We start from the raw sequence: 13,813 nt of genomic DNA, 5'->3' as shown, positions 1-13,813 counted from the left end.
AAACTGACCCGTTACTTCCTGGCATCCATTAAGGTTCCCAGAGCACACAGCCGACCCAAGTTCAATACTCAGCATCCCATATGCTCCCGCCAAGTGCCACCAGGAGTAATTTCTGAGTGCAGAGCCAGAAGTAACCCCTGAGCATCGCTGGGTCAGACTCCCCTAGGCCCCTAAAAAAGTCCTACACAAGAAGTAAAATAAACAATACATCATCAGGGGCTGGAGAGGCAGTACAGCGGTAGGGCACTTGCCTTGCACACTGCCCACCCAGGTTCATTCCCAGGCATTCCATATGGTCCCTCAAGTACTGCCAGGATTAATTCCTGAGTGCAGAGCCAGGAGTAACCACTGAACACCTTCGGTTGTGGCCCCCAAACAAAACAAAAAACCCATTATCGACAAACCCATTATCGACAGATTCTCTTCTCTACTGCAGGAATATGTGAAACTGTGGTTACAGTTTGCATAAACTGGACAGAATACCCCAGCCTGCCCAAAACAAAATGGCCAGAGGGACAGGACAGGGATCAAGGTGCTTGCCTTGTGTGTGCCCTAACACTGCCAGGTATGACCCAACTCCACACCCGAAACAGATGGCCACTGCAAAGCAGGAACACAGGTCCAGGGATCTCAGACCTGGTTTTTCTTAAAAAATAAAAAAAAAAGGGGGAGGGGGAAAAGGTCAAGATACAACTCTGTAGTTTGGCAGGTGCCCCTCATGTGGTAAGGGCCTCCTTGACTTTCAATCCCTGGCACTGCAAATTAATACAAGCAGTCCGAACCCAGTATTTTGAGTGAAATGTTTCTAGAACTTTTTAATGTTGACAACTACTTCACGTTAGTGACACAGCAAGAACAAAGCAAAACACCTGCAGAATGGATCTGGTCTTGTCTTTCAGCTTCTGTTTTAACAAGAAGATATGGCAAACTGGAGAGACAGTGCAGCGGGTAGGGTGTTTACCTTGCATGTGATCAATCTGGGTTCAATTCCCTGGCACCATATATGTCCCCCAATCCCACCAGCATCCCTGAGCACAAAGCCAGGAGTAAGTGCTAGGAATAGCTGGGTGTGGCCCCAAAATAAAAAAATACTTGGGGGGACTGGAGCATTAGTACAGCCCTTGCCTTGTATGCCGCTGACCCACTTTCAATTTCCAGCATCCCATATGGTCTCCTGAGCACCGTGAAGTGCGCCCCCCACCCCCGCACCAAAAAAGAAAAAACCTCCCTTGAAAGACTAAAAAATTACCATTTATTTAGAAAGAATATTCACTAAGGAGAAAATTCGCAACACTCCCTGGGAACCCATGAGCCTATGCCTTCCTTACAGGAAGAGCAGTAGTTTATTTTTGTGCCACATCTTACGTGCCACATCAAGGATCAGGTGGTACTGGGGATCAAATCCAGCCGTCTGCATGCAAAGCATGAACTCAGCCCTTGGAACTCTCTCTGGCAAGAGCAGTGGATCTTAAATTTTGAAACTGCAGACAGGGCAGCTTGCCTAGCATGCAGCAGACCAGACTTCTCACCCCCAGCACCGCATGTGGTCCCCTGGGCACCACAAGAAGTGATCCTTTAGTACAGGTGTGGCCAAATACCAATAAGTAAATAAATTGAGACTCCCATTGGATTTTCCCAGTCTCATAGGCTGAAAAGTAATGACCAACCTTGTGAAAAAATGTACCCCTTCACAACAATTGTAACATATGCCCTAAACCATTGATTAAGATGTCTGGCTAAAGGAATATTAACTGTACCAAACTGTCTTCCTCCAACCATGCCCCTCGACACTCCACTCTACTTAGGTGATTACTGTCTCCAGCATGGACTACCACAGTGGCCCATTCATTGATATACCCTACAATCCATTTTCCCACACTTCTGAAAAAGCAGTTTTCAAATATACACCAACCACTCCCACCCACCAGAAAGCTTCAAAGGCCTTGCAAACTGTCTAGTTTCTCTAGCTCATCTTCAACCACTCCCCTCACTACGTGTCAGCCTTCTTGGCCTCTTGAAAGTTCTGAAAGCACTCCAAATTCTTACTATCTTCATGCTCGGGCATTTGCTGTTCCCTCCTTCTGGAACTCTCTCTCCCTGATGTCCTACAAAACTCTCACCTCATTCTTGTGGCCAGGGATGTCATTCAACAAGAGGTCCTGGGTTTGATTCCTGGCACGAACAATAAAAACTTATCTATCTCCCTCTTTTTAGTTTTTTTTTATTTGCTTTTTGGGTCACACCTGGCGATGCACAGAGGTTACTCCTGGCTCTGCGCTCAGGAATTACCCCTGGTGGTGCTCTGGGAATCGAATCTTGTCAAACGCCTTACCCGCTGTGCTACTACTCCAGCCCCTCTCCCTCTTTTTTAGCAGAGTCCCCTGCATGACATTGCCACATACAGCACTTCTCTCAATTTGTAATTTATCCGTCGTCTTCCCCCACTAAGTTCCCAAGAGACAAGACCCCCTTTGTGTCATACCCACCCCCACCCCGCGCTACCTGATGGTAGGCTCAGGCAGTACTCAAAAATCAATCAATCACCGAACCAATCATACACGCTTACAGAGTATTTCAGAGCTGAGGAAAAAAAAACGTTAATCAGCAATTCTATTTTGGATGTCACTGTGCCCGAGAAACAGGTTAGCACCTGAAGACTCTTAGGAGTTAAAACTATCACCAACTAACAATTAATAAACTGTACATTTCATGCTCTTTCAGGTTGCTCCCTCACCATCTGTGCTAATCTCAGAAATATCCTCTCTCCATTTTCTCAGCAGAAAACAGGACACTTTGTAACCCATACTCAAATTTTAATGGGGCACCTACAGCTACCACGTCCTTTCTTACGATCACCGCTGCCGCCACTGGACTGTACCAAGTCTGCAAACAGAAAAAGCAATCTTGGAGATCGTTAACTGGTCCTAAAAGGTCTTGTTGTTTGTTTTAACGTAGTGAATGGATCCGGAGCTCAGCTGTCGAGCACTCGCCTTCCACACGAGGCCCAGATTTCCATCCCCACCACCACAAAAAAAGGAACGAAAAAAAAAAAAAGAGCTAAATCCGGAGGTGATGGGGCGGGGGGGAGGTGTGTGTCAGGAATGTTCCAGAAACCAGGACCTCACGCACGCAAAGCAATAGCCCTACCAGTGAGCATCTCCCCGCCTTCGGTTTCTTCCGTGAAAATTCCCAATTCACCTTCCTACAAACTACAAAGAAGGCGAAATGGCGGCAGAAAAAAAAAAAAAAGTTCGACGATGTTGCCAGTGTGTGCTCGACCAACCAAGCCGGATTTCCTCCACAAATTCACAGCAAGCAGCCCGCTGGGGATCTTCAAGAAGTAACGCACCAGGCCGGGCAGATCGATGAACACAGAACGGACGCTGGGCACGCGGGGGAGGGGGTGGGGGGGTGCAGGGGGGCGCGCGGGTCAATCCCCTCGACCTCCAATCAAAAGCGGGCAGAACCGAGATTCGAACCCAGGTCCGCGGGCCCGGGTTCTTCGAGGCGCCCCCCCAACCCACCCCCCCCCACACACACACACTCCAGGGCACCCACCCCGCGTCGGCCGTCGCCGGCCCCGACCTCCCGGAGCCGAGAACGGCCAACCGACAACAACAATCCCTGCGGTGCCCAGGGAAGCCACCGCCGCGGGCCCAACGCCTCGGGAACGCTGGTCGGCGCCCCTTCCCGCTCAGGGGTCTTCCGAGTGGGCGCGCACGTCCCCCCCCCACACCGCCCGCGGCCACCAACGGCGAACTACGCCACTCCCGGCCACCAGGCGCAAGGGAACGGAAGGGGGGCCCTTCGGCAGCGCCAGCCACATGCGCCCTGGAAGGCAGAACCAGGCCAATGGAGACGAGGCTGGGGGGAAGGGCGCGCACGAGTTTCCGGGGAAGGGAGGGGGTGGGGATCGTCCAAATAATGGGGTTCGCGGAGCCAAAAAGAGAGGGAAAGGGGACGAGGAGGCCGGTCCCCGCCAGCTCGACTGGAGAAAGCGTTAGGGAGGCAGCCCGGGGACGCGGAGCGGCCGGAGCGAGGGGAAGCCCTGAAGGGCGGGGAGGGGGGAGGAGCCGGAGCCAGCGGGGCCCGCTCAGACGAGGCCGAGGAGTCGGCTCCGCGCCGGGCCTTCCCGGGCCAGGCGGACGAGGCGGTCGCGGCGAAAAGATGAAATATGAGAGAACGGAAGCCACCGCAGCGGCTCTCACCCCCAGCGGAAGACCCCACTCACCTAGGCCGACCGCCGCGATCGCAGCTGCAGCCTCGCAACGGCACAACCGGCCCGAACCTCTCCCCCGCCCGACAGCGCGCCCAGCGTCCCCGCTCTCCGACGACGAAGGCAGAGCGGCGGCGGCGGCGGCGGCGGCGTCGCCGCGCTGCCTCCTGGGAAACGTAGTCCCAGGCCCGGCTCTTCGTGGCCGCTTGGCCGCCCACCGAACTACACTTCCCAGAAGGCCAAGCGAGCGCTAGGCCCGCCGCTGGCGTCACGCGCCTGGCTGTCGCCAGTCACGTGGGCTGCTCCTTGCCCTCCCCCCGCCCCCCGCCCGGGTGGCCTAGGGAAAAAGGGAGATGGACGGAAGAGGCGCGGGCGTTGCTGACGCCACTGCCCCCCACCATTTTGGAAGCGGCGCGGAGGGAGCGCCTGCGCCCCACCCACGCGCGGCCTGCTCTCGTGGTCAGAGCAGCCTCGGAGCGGGGAGCCCGGCTTGCCCCCCCCCCCCGTCACGCTTTTTGACCTTGAGCAAATTTGGCCCACCTCCCTGAGCCCCAGTTTTTTGCCCCATGAAATGAGAAATTGTTACAAGGCTCCGGCAAAGTCAGGCCCTTGAAAGCGTCTAATCCCTTGAAAGCGGGACACAAAATGGAGTTGTTACTGTTGGGAGAGCAGCGTGACCTCCCTCTGAGACCCCGGGGCCGAGGAGGGGAGGACGCTCTCCCTCCCTCACGGCCGGCCGGCCCCCTGCGGGGATGCAGTGCCCGCCACCTAGGCTGGCCCTGGGAGGCCGCTGGAAAACAGGGCCCCGCTGCTGGTCCAGACGTCACGGCGCTCTGCGGCAGAGAAAGATTTTGCGGAGACTGATTTCCTCTGCAATTCCTGCCCTAGTGTAATGGAAAAGCCCCCCTCTCCGTGAAACCTTAGAAACTGTCTTGCTGTTAGGGTCGGGGGGAGTGCACAGCAGTTAGGATGCTTCCCTTGCCTGCGACCGGCCGACCTGGGTTTGATCCCTGGCGCCACCTATGACCCCCTGAGCCCTCCAGGAGTGATCCCTAAAAGCAGAGTCAGGAGTAAGTCCTGAGCACCGAAGGGTGTGGCTCAACAAACCAAACCAAACTTGCTCCTCCCCACTATAGTGCTCCCAGAGTATTCCGACTATGTTCCCTCAGTATGCGAGAGTGCTCCCTGTGTACTTCCTCAGAGCTCCTATAGTGCTCTTCCAAGTAGTCCTGCAATTCTTGGTGCTTTGTAATTTGTAGGGCTTGAGTTGGTGGTTCTCCACTACAAAATAAACTCTGGTGTGGTTTAAGAACCGTTATTTTTTAAGAGGCTTTTGTTTGGGGGCCATACCTGGCTCAGGGATCAATCTTGGCAGGGCTTAGGGGACCATACGAAATGCCAGAGATTGAACTCCTACTCTGCCACGTGCAAGTCAAGCATCCCACTCACTATGCAGTCCCCAGAAATCCATTCTTGATGAGTTTCCGTATCCCCTAGGCAGAATAAAAAGTAGCCATGAATAGATAGGCAGGAGTCCGTCTTCTTCATCAGCCCCAACTCAGGCCTCAGGTGGCCCCAGGAACCAGTGTCCCCTCCACACTGCATCTCTTCCTTCTTTGGGCACTGCCTGCAGCCTGTGTGCTAGGTATTATTTCTTGAAACTTTCTGATCCAATTTCACTTTCAATTAGTGTACTTTTCTGAATTGAACATCACTTGATCACTTGACTTCCCATTAATCTCAATTTGCTCGAGCGGGCGCCAGTAACGTCTCCATTTGTCCCTGTCGCGTGCTAGTGTAGCCTAATAGCGTCTGTTCGTTCTAGGAACACGAAGAGCCTCAAACCGATCGTTCATGATCTTGATGAAGAAGTCTGACCATCTGGTAGGTGGGCGGCCACACGGTCTTTTGACATCCCGTGGAGTCCAGTCGGTAACGGCTCTAATCCAGCGGTCATCTCTAAATCTCATTATGTGACCAGCCCATCTGATTTTTGACACTTTGGCAAATGAGACAGCGTCCCTGATTCTTGATCATCGACGGAGGTGGAAACTCTAGGTTCTTTCTCTCATTTGAGTGAAACGTGATACTCCAAGTATAGCTCTTTCAGTTCCTCTTTGGGAGACCAGAACAATAGCGTTCTCATCCTGTTTGCGTAGGGCCCAAGTCTCTGAGGCATATGTTAATACAGGAAGAACAGTGGAATCAAAGAGATGTGCCCAGAGCCGAAGGTTCTTCGTCCTCTGTCCTCTTAGCTATTTCTTCGACGCTCTTGAAGGCGTTCCAAGCCACTCTCTTCCTCCTGCGCAGCTCGGGTGCCAGGTCATTTGTCATGTTGACTTCTCGACCTAGGTACACATAACTGTTCCATTCAGAGATGGTCGTTCCGTTGAGAGCAAATGGAGCGTCAGGAACAAGGCTGTTTCTCATAAACATTGTCTTCCTAAGATTCAGCTGTAGTCCTACCTTTCCACACTCACGGTCAAAGTCGGCCAGCACTTGAGCCGCTTGGCTGATGTTTGGTGTTATTAAAACAGTGTCATCAGCAAAGTGGAGGTGGTGTAGTTGCTGACCATATATCTTCACTCCCATTCCTTCCCATTCACTCCCATTCCTTCCCATTCACTTCCATTCTTTCTCATTCCAGTTATCACCCAATTGATCGCCAGGGTTGATTCGGCAGTTTCTGAGTTGATCATTTGGAAAATAATTGGAATACAGTGGTGGTGAACTAGATAGATAAAAAAAAATCATTCCTCTGGGTGTCTCAAATAAATCTATGCCATATTTCTTCTGAGCGGTCTCCCACCCCTGGTGGGTTCTCTAGCTGAGAACTTTTCCCATTCCAACCTCCTCTCTCCTCATCAGCCTCTCTCCCTGAGTGCGCTGGCATGCTCCTGTAGCTCTAACATCTCCTTTATGCCTTTTACTCTCCTCTTCATCTGAACCTCAGCACAGGTCGTCCAGATGATTGGGAACTTCCTGTTGGTTTCTGAAACAAAACATGCTGAAAACTGAACTCTTCCAAGATATCATTGCCCACAGGGCTGAAGTGATAATACAGCGAGTAAGGTACTTGCCTTGCACACAGCCAACCCAAGTTTGATCCCCAGAATCTCTTATGGTCCCCTGAGCACTGCCAGAAGTAACCCATGAGCATCACTCGCTGGGTATGGTGCAAAATAAATATGTGTGTGTGTGTTGTGTATGTACATCATTGCCTAGTTGTTTTTTTATTTTTTTTAGGAGAAGGGAAGCACATCCCAGGCATGTCCTAGGAACTTTGCCATGACCCAGTGATGCTAAGGAGGACTATATATGATGTCAAGAATTGAGCAGGATTGGGGCTGGAGCGATAGCACAGTGGTTAGGGCATTTGCATTGCACGCAGCCGACCCGGGTTCGATTCCCAGCATCCCATATGGTCCCCTGAGCACCGCCAGGAGTAATTCCTGAGTGCATGAGCCAGGAGTAACCCTGTGCATCGCTGGGTGTGACCCAAAAAGAAGAAAAAAAAAGAATTGAGCAGGATTGAGCCCATGCGCGGCCTGTACCTTAGCCCTGTGCTCTCTCTCCAGGCCCCTGTGGAGGCTTTTTTTTTTTTTTTTGGCTTCTTACTTCTTACTCAATGTCTCCATACTTCCAACTGGAGACATTGAGAAACTGTCACAGGAGCTGGAGTGACAGTACACTGGGTAGGCCATGCATTTGCCATGCATGCAGCTGACGTAAATTCAATCCCCAACACCCCATGTGGTCCTCCAAGCCCACCAGGAATAAGCCCTGAGCACAGCCAGTTGTGGCCCAAAAACAACAACAAAAATATTGTCACAGGATCAGAGAGTACCAGAGGGTTAAGGTACTTTCCTTGAATCCTGGTTTTAATCCAAAGCATCGCATATATTTCCTTGAGAAACACAAGGGATCACACTTCAGCACAGAGCCGGGAATAACCCCATGGACATCCACAGGTTGTTACCCAAAAGTCCAAACTCCCACCTCCCCCCACAAAAAGAATTCTGGAGGGGCCAGCCAGAGAGATAGTGATGTGGGTAGGACTCTTGCCTTGCACACAGTCAACTTGAATTCAATATCCCTGGCACCATATATAGTACCCTGAGCATTGCCCAAGTCTGAGCACAAAGCAAGGATTAAGTCCTAAACACCGTTGAGTGTAGTTTTACCTTTCCCTGAAAAAAGAAGTCACATAATTCCTACAATGACAAGTGCAACACATGAAAATGAAAATATATCATTTATACTGTAGCAGGTAGAACAGGAGCCAGCAAACTATAGGCAACGAGCTAAGTAAAGATATCCTTCAGGGATTTTTCATTTGGTTTTTGGTTTTGAGGCTTTACCCATCTGTGCTCAGGACTTCTGGTTCTGTGCTCAAGGGTTACATCTGGCTGTGCATGGGAGACTGTATGTGGTATTGAGGATCACGCTGAGGTTGGTCTTGTTCAAGGCAAAAGCCTTCTCTGCTGTACTCTGTCTCTCCTGCCTTCACCTCTGTTTTTATCAGTCCAAAAACCTAAGAATTGTTTTCACCTTTTTAAGTGATTGAGGGCCAGAGAGATATTACAAAGGTTAAAGCGCTTGCTTTGCCTGTGGAAGGCTCAAGTTCAATACCTGGCAATGCAGTTCCCCGAACACTACCAGGAGTGTCTCCAAGCACCACTGTGTAGCCCAAAATACCCTCCTCAACAAAACAAAACTTCTTTGGTTTTTATTGTTTTTTATTTTGTCTTTTTTTTTTTTTGGTCACACCCAGAGGCATTCAGGGCTTACTTCTAGCTCTGCACTCGGGGATCACTCCTGGTGGCCTCAGGGAACCGTTGGGATGCCAGGGATCAAACCTAGGTCAGTTATGTGCAAGTCCAGTGCCATACCCACTATACTATCACTCCAGAGCCACAAAATGAAACATTTTCAGGCGGGGCTGGAGTGATAGTACAGCGAGTAGGGCGTTTGCCTTGCACGTGGCCGACCCGGGTTTGATTCCCAGCATCCCATATGGTCCCCCGAGCATCACCAGTAGTAATTCCTGAGTGCATGAGCCAGGAGTAACCCCTGTGCATTGCTGGGTGTGGGCCAAAGAGCAAAAAAAGAAGAAGAAGAAAAGAAGAAGAAAAAGAAACATTTTCTTTCTTTTTTTTTTTAATTTTTATTAGTGAAACACCATCAGGTACAGTTGTAGACTCACAAATTTTTGTGCTTGGGTTTCAATTATACAATGATCAAGTACCCATCCCTCCACCAGTGCCCATTTTCCACCACCACGGATCCCAGTATCCATCCCCCCACCCCACACCCACACACCCTGCCTCTGTGGCAGGGCATTCCCTTTTGTCCTCTCTCTCCAGAAAAAGAAACATTTTCAAGTGGTTGAAATATGATCTAAAGAAGCAGTTCAGAAATAGTACTAAAAAAGGAGAGTAATTAGGGTGGGGTGGTGGACAAATTGGGTCACACCTGGCCATGCTCAGAGGATATTTCTGGCTCTGTGCTTGACCCAGGATTGACCCCTGGTAGTGTTCAGGGGAACCATAAGTGATGGTCAAGATTTGAACTGAAGTTGAGAGGGATGCGAGGCAAGCAAGTGCCTTAACCTTTATACTATCTCTCCAGTTTAAGAAGCTAATATTTCTTGGGGTCAGAGTGATAGTACAGTGGGTAGGGAATTTGCCTTGCACATGGCCAACCCAGGCTCGAACCCCATCATCCTATATGGTCCCCCAAGCACTGCCAGGAGTGATTCCTGAGTACAGAGATAGGATTAACCCCTGAAAATCACCAGGTGTGACCCAAACCCCACCCCACTACACTGCCCCCAAAAGGCTAATATTTCTTGACATGTTAAAAAAATCGAACCTGGGTCAGTTATGTGCAAGACCAGTGCCGTACCCACTATATTATCACTCCAGAGCCACAAAATGAAACGTTTTGGGGGCTGGAGTGAAAGTACAGCGGGTAGGGTGTTTGTCTTGCACACGGCCAACCCGGGTTCGATTCCTCCGGTGCCCGCTTGAGCAAATTGATGAACAACGGAAGGACGGTGCATGTTAAAAAAATTGTATTAGAAATTCAAAGTTCAGCATCTAGAAGTATAGCTACTGTTGTGCAAAATTGAGTAGTTGTGACAGTCTGTGACGCGAGAAATCTAAAATATTTACTCTCTGCTCTTAACAGAAAATGTTCACTGACCGTTGGCATAGAATCTGGAGGTTTGGAGCCAGAGCAATAGTACAGCAGGTGGGGCGTCTGCCTTGCATGCAACTGACCTGGGTCTAATCTCCAGCATCCCAGATAGTCTCCTGAGCACCACCAGGAGTAATTCCTGAGTGCAGAGCTAGGAGTAACCCCTGAGTATTCCCAGGTGTGACCCCCCGAAAAAAAATCTGGAGGTTCTCACCTAGACTGAGAGGTAAGCGGTAGCACCTCTAAGGAAATGTAAATATTCACACCACCTGTAAATATAGTTAACCAGGGGCCCAAGCAATAGCACAGCAGAAAGGGAGCTTGCCTTGCATCCAGCTGACCCAGGTTAGATCCCGGACATTCCATATGGTCCACTAGCCCTACCAGGAGCGATCCCTGAATGTAGATTCAGGAGTAAGCCCTGAACACTGCCAGGTGTGGTCCAAAAACAAAAACACAAGTGTACTGTTTAACATTTCTGTCAATAGAGTATTTTTTTTTTCAGGTGAAAAAGGGTCATGAATGGAAAAACTTTAAGAAACCCTGGCCGGAGCTGGAGAGATATCTGGACACGTCTTTAAGCACTTGCTCTGTATATGGGATGCTTGGATTCAATCCCCAGCACCACTGGGAGTGAGTACTGAGTACTGATCTGGGAGTTGTCCCAGCCTGAATACTGCCAGGTGTGGTCCTAAAAAGTAAATAAATAAAGCTTGACTAAGTTGGGGGGGGGAAGGGCTCTGAGGCACCAACTATGGAATTATATTTTATTTTGATTTATTTTATATTTCAGTTGTGACGTCAGAGTTCAGTTACCAAACATGCAAAGCGTGTGTTCTGCCACTGAACTCTGTCTCCAAACCCTATTATAATATTTTGCTCTAGCAGCCTGAACTATGGTACTGATTCTGTTTCAATAAGTTCCTCCAGGAAGTTCCTTTTTTGGGGGCGAGGGAGGGGCTCACACCTGGCAATGCACAGGGATGACTCCTGGCTCTGCACTCAGGAATTACTCCTGGCGGTGCTCAGGGGATCATATGGGATGCTGGGACTTGAACTTGGGTCGGCTGTGTGCAAGGCAAACGTTCTACCTGCTGTGCTATTGCTCCAGCCCCCTTGCTCCCTTGCTGTATTTTTCAGGAAGTTCTAATATTCAGCAAAGGCTAAGAGTCAACTGGGGATTTTGTTTTAAATTTTCCTTGTTTGGGGGCCATACCCAACAGTCCTGGGGAGCTATTCATGACTCAGCCCTGCTGTGGGGTTGGGGGTACCACGCAGTACTGGGGAGTAAACACAGGCCTCCCTCTTGCAGAGCACTCACCTGCTGAGCACTCCAGCCCCAGGAGCAGCTGTTTAGAATAGTGATTCTCAAATTGTGATGGGAAACCAGAGTGTTAATTTCCAACCTATCACAAATGGAGTCTTTCATAAAGTTAATTAAAATCATTCATTGGGGGGAGGTAGTGCAGTTCAGTAGAGATATGTCAGCATGTGTAGGGTCCTGAGCCCCATCCCTGACACCCCGCAATTTTTTTTCGCAATTTTTTTAAATAAAAACAATTTACTAGAAAAATTAGCTTTGTTTAGTTTTGGGGTTTTTTGTTTGTTTGGGGGTCACACTGGGCAGTGTGTTCAAGGCTTACTCCTGGTTCTGTGCTTAGGGTTAGGGATCACTCCTGGCATGTAGAGGGGACCAAATATGGTGTTAGAGATCAAGCAGGGGCGGCCATTTGCAAGACAAGAGCCCTACCTGCTGTGCTGTTGCACTGGCCCAGAAAAAAAAACGCATTTAAAGAGACATACAGCCCCTGTTGAGCTTTCCTCCCCACCCCGACCAGGGCTCCGGCAGCCGAAGACCTCCAGGACCAGCCACCACCATGCTGAGACCACTCTCCGCACACCTGAAGGTACTGGCAGAGGGACAAAGCCACGCGGGTTCCAGGGCCGAGATCTCCCAGCCTACTCGGATTGGAGTCGAGCATCCTCCACCCAGATCCTCCAAATTCCAGCAGGCGGGGGTCACACCCACCACCTGGCCCCCTGGCGCCGTGTAATCCCATCAACGGCCAAGACCCAGAGACTATAAAATCCAGCTCCCGGAACCGTGCGGCCGCATTTGCGGCCGCGTGACATCTTATCAGGACATCTTTTATGACATCTTATCATCTCATTCCTACTTTGGACAAACTTGCAGGCTATCGAATGTAGCCTGCCCACAGGGCAGAGTCTGGCAAACTCCCCGTGGCGTACCAAATATGCCAAATACCAGTAACAATGATGGGTCTCATTCTCCTAAAGAGCCTTGAATATACTCTCAGGGTTAGGATGAAAGAGACGTTACTGGGGCCTCCTCGAGGCAATCGACGAATAACAGCCCCTGAACACCGTCGGGGGTAATTCCTGAGTGCAGAGCCAGGAATGACCCCTGTGCATTGCCAGGTGTGACCCAAAAAGCAATAAATAAATAAATAAATAAATAAATAAAAATAAAAAGACGTACAGTACAATTTTGTTTTAAGGTTAAACAGACAAAATTATTTGATCTCATTGCTCTAAAGGTTTTATGTTTTTCTTGGGGGGGGAAGGGGCTGGGTCACACCCACTGGTGCTCAATGACTGCTCCTAGCTCTGTGCTCAGCTATCATTCCTAGCAGTGATGCTGGGGATCAAATTGGGGTCATGAGATCTCTCTCTCTCTCTCTCTGACCCTCTAAAAGAGATTTTATTAATTTGGGGTCACACCCAGAAGTGCTCAGGAATCACTCCTGGCAGTGCTTGAGGGACCATATGAGATGATGGGAATTGAACCAGGGTTAGCAAGTGCCCACCTGCGGTACTTGTCCCCAGCCCCAAAATTTCAAATGCTGTGAACCCATTGGGGACCAGACAAACACTAGCATATGGAGCACGGTAAGAGTAGCACTGCTCTAGAGATGCTTGCACCCCTTCCTGTTCTCATCACTGGCCCTGTGAGGAGGGCTGTGTGCAATGGAGGAGAACCAGGGGGGCTTCGCTCAGTAAGTCAGGACTGGTTCCACCCCCCTCATATACCCCTGTTCCCATCCTTCATGTAGGGAATATCTAGGCAGGGTTCAGGTTTGAGGCCCAGAGACAGGTGTGGAGACCCTCCTCTCAGACCCCATCTCACGAAATCTCCCTTGGGGTGGAGAGGTATTCCCATGGTCCAGATTTGTTAGGGAACAATTTTCCGAGTTTAGGTCCAAAAGTGAGCCACTAGAAACTAAGCAATTTGAGGGTTTGGAGTGATAGTTTGGGTAGGGCACTTGTCTTGCATATAGCTGACCAGGGTTCAGTACCTGGCACTTCATATGGCCCCTGAGCTCATCCAGGAGTAAGCCTTGAGCAGCCTGAGGTGTGGCCCAAAACCACAACAGA

General features: G+C 50.2%; 2 protein-coding genes across 2 annotated transcripts in view; one reads left to right on the top strand and one right to left on the bottom strand.

Moving 5' to 3' along the window:
• Positions 1-4,343, bottom strand: part of THRAP3 (thyroid hormone receptor associated protein 3) — a 46,439-nt gene extending 42,096 nt beyond the window's left edge. Inside the window, exon 1 of the mRNA XM_056122755.1 lies at positions 4,232-4,343. The gene's annotated coding sequence lies outside the window, so the exon portion shown is untranslated. The remainder of the gene's footprint in view (positions 1-4,231) is intronic.
• The window catches only part of OSCP1 (organic solute carrier partner 1), a 188,884-nt gene that overhangs the window by 147,400 nt on the left and 27,671 nt on the right, over positions 1-13,813 (top strand). The gene's annotated exons all lie outside the window — the stretch shown is intronic.

The sequence above is a fragment of the Sorex fumeus genome, unplaced genomic scaffold (genome assembly GCF_029834395.1).
Source record: "Sorex fumeus unplaced genomic scaffold, SorFum_2.1 ptg000047l, whole genome shotgun sequence".
NCBI lineage: Eukaryota > Metazoa > Chordata > Mammalia > Eulipotyphla > Soricidae > Sorex > Sorex fumeus.
The sequence above is the reverse complement of the archived record's forward strand: the minus strand, read 5'-3'. Positions and strand labels throughout refer to the sequence as shown.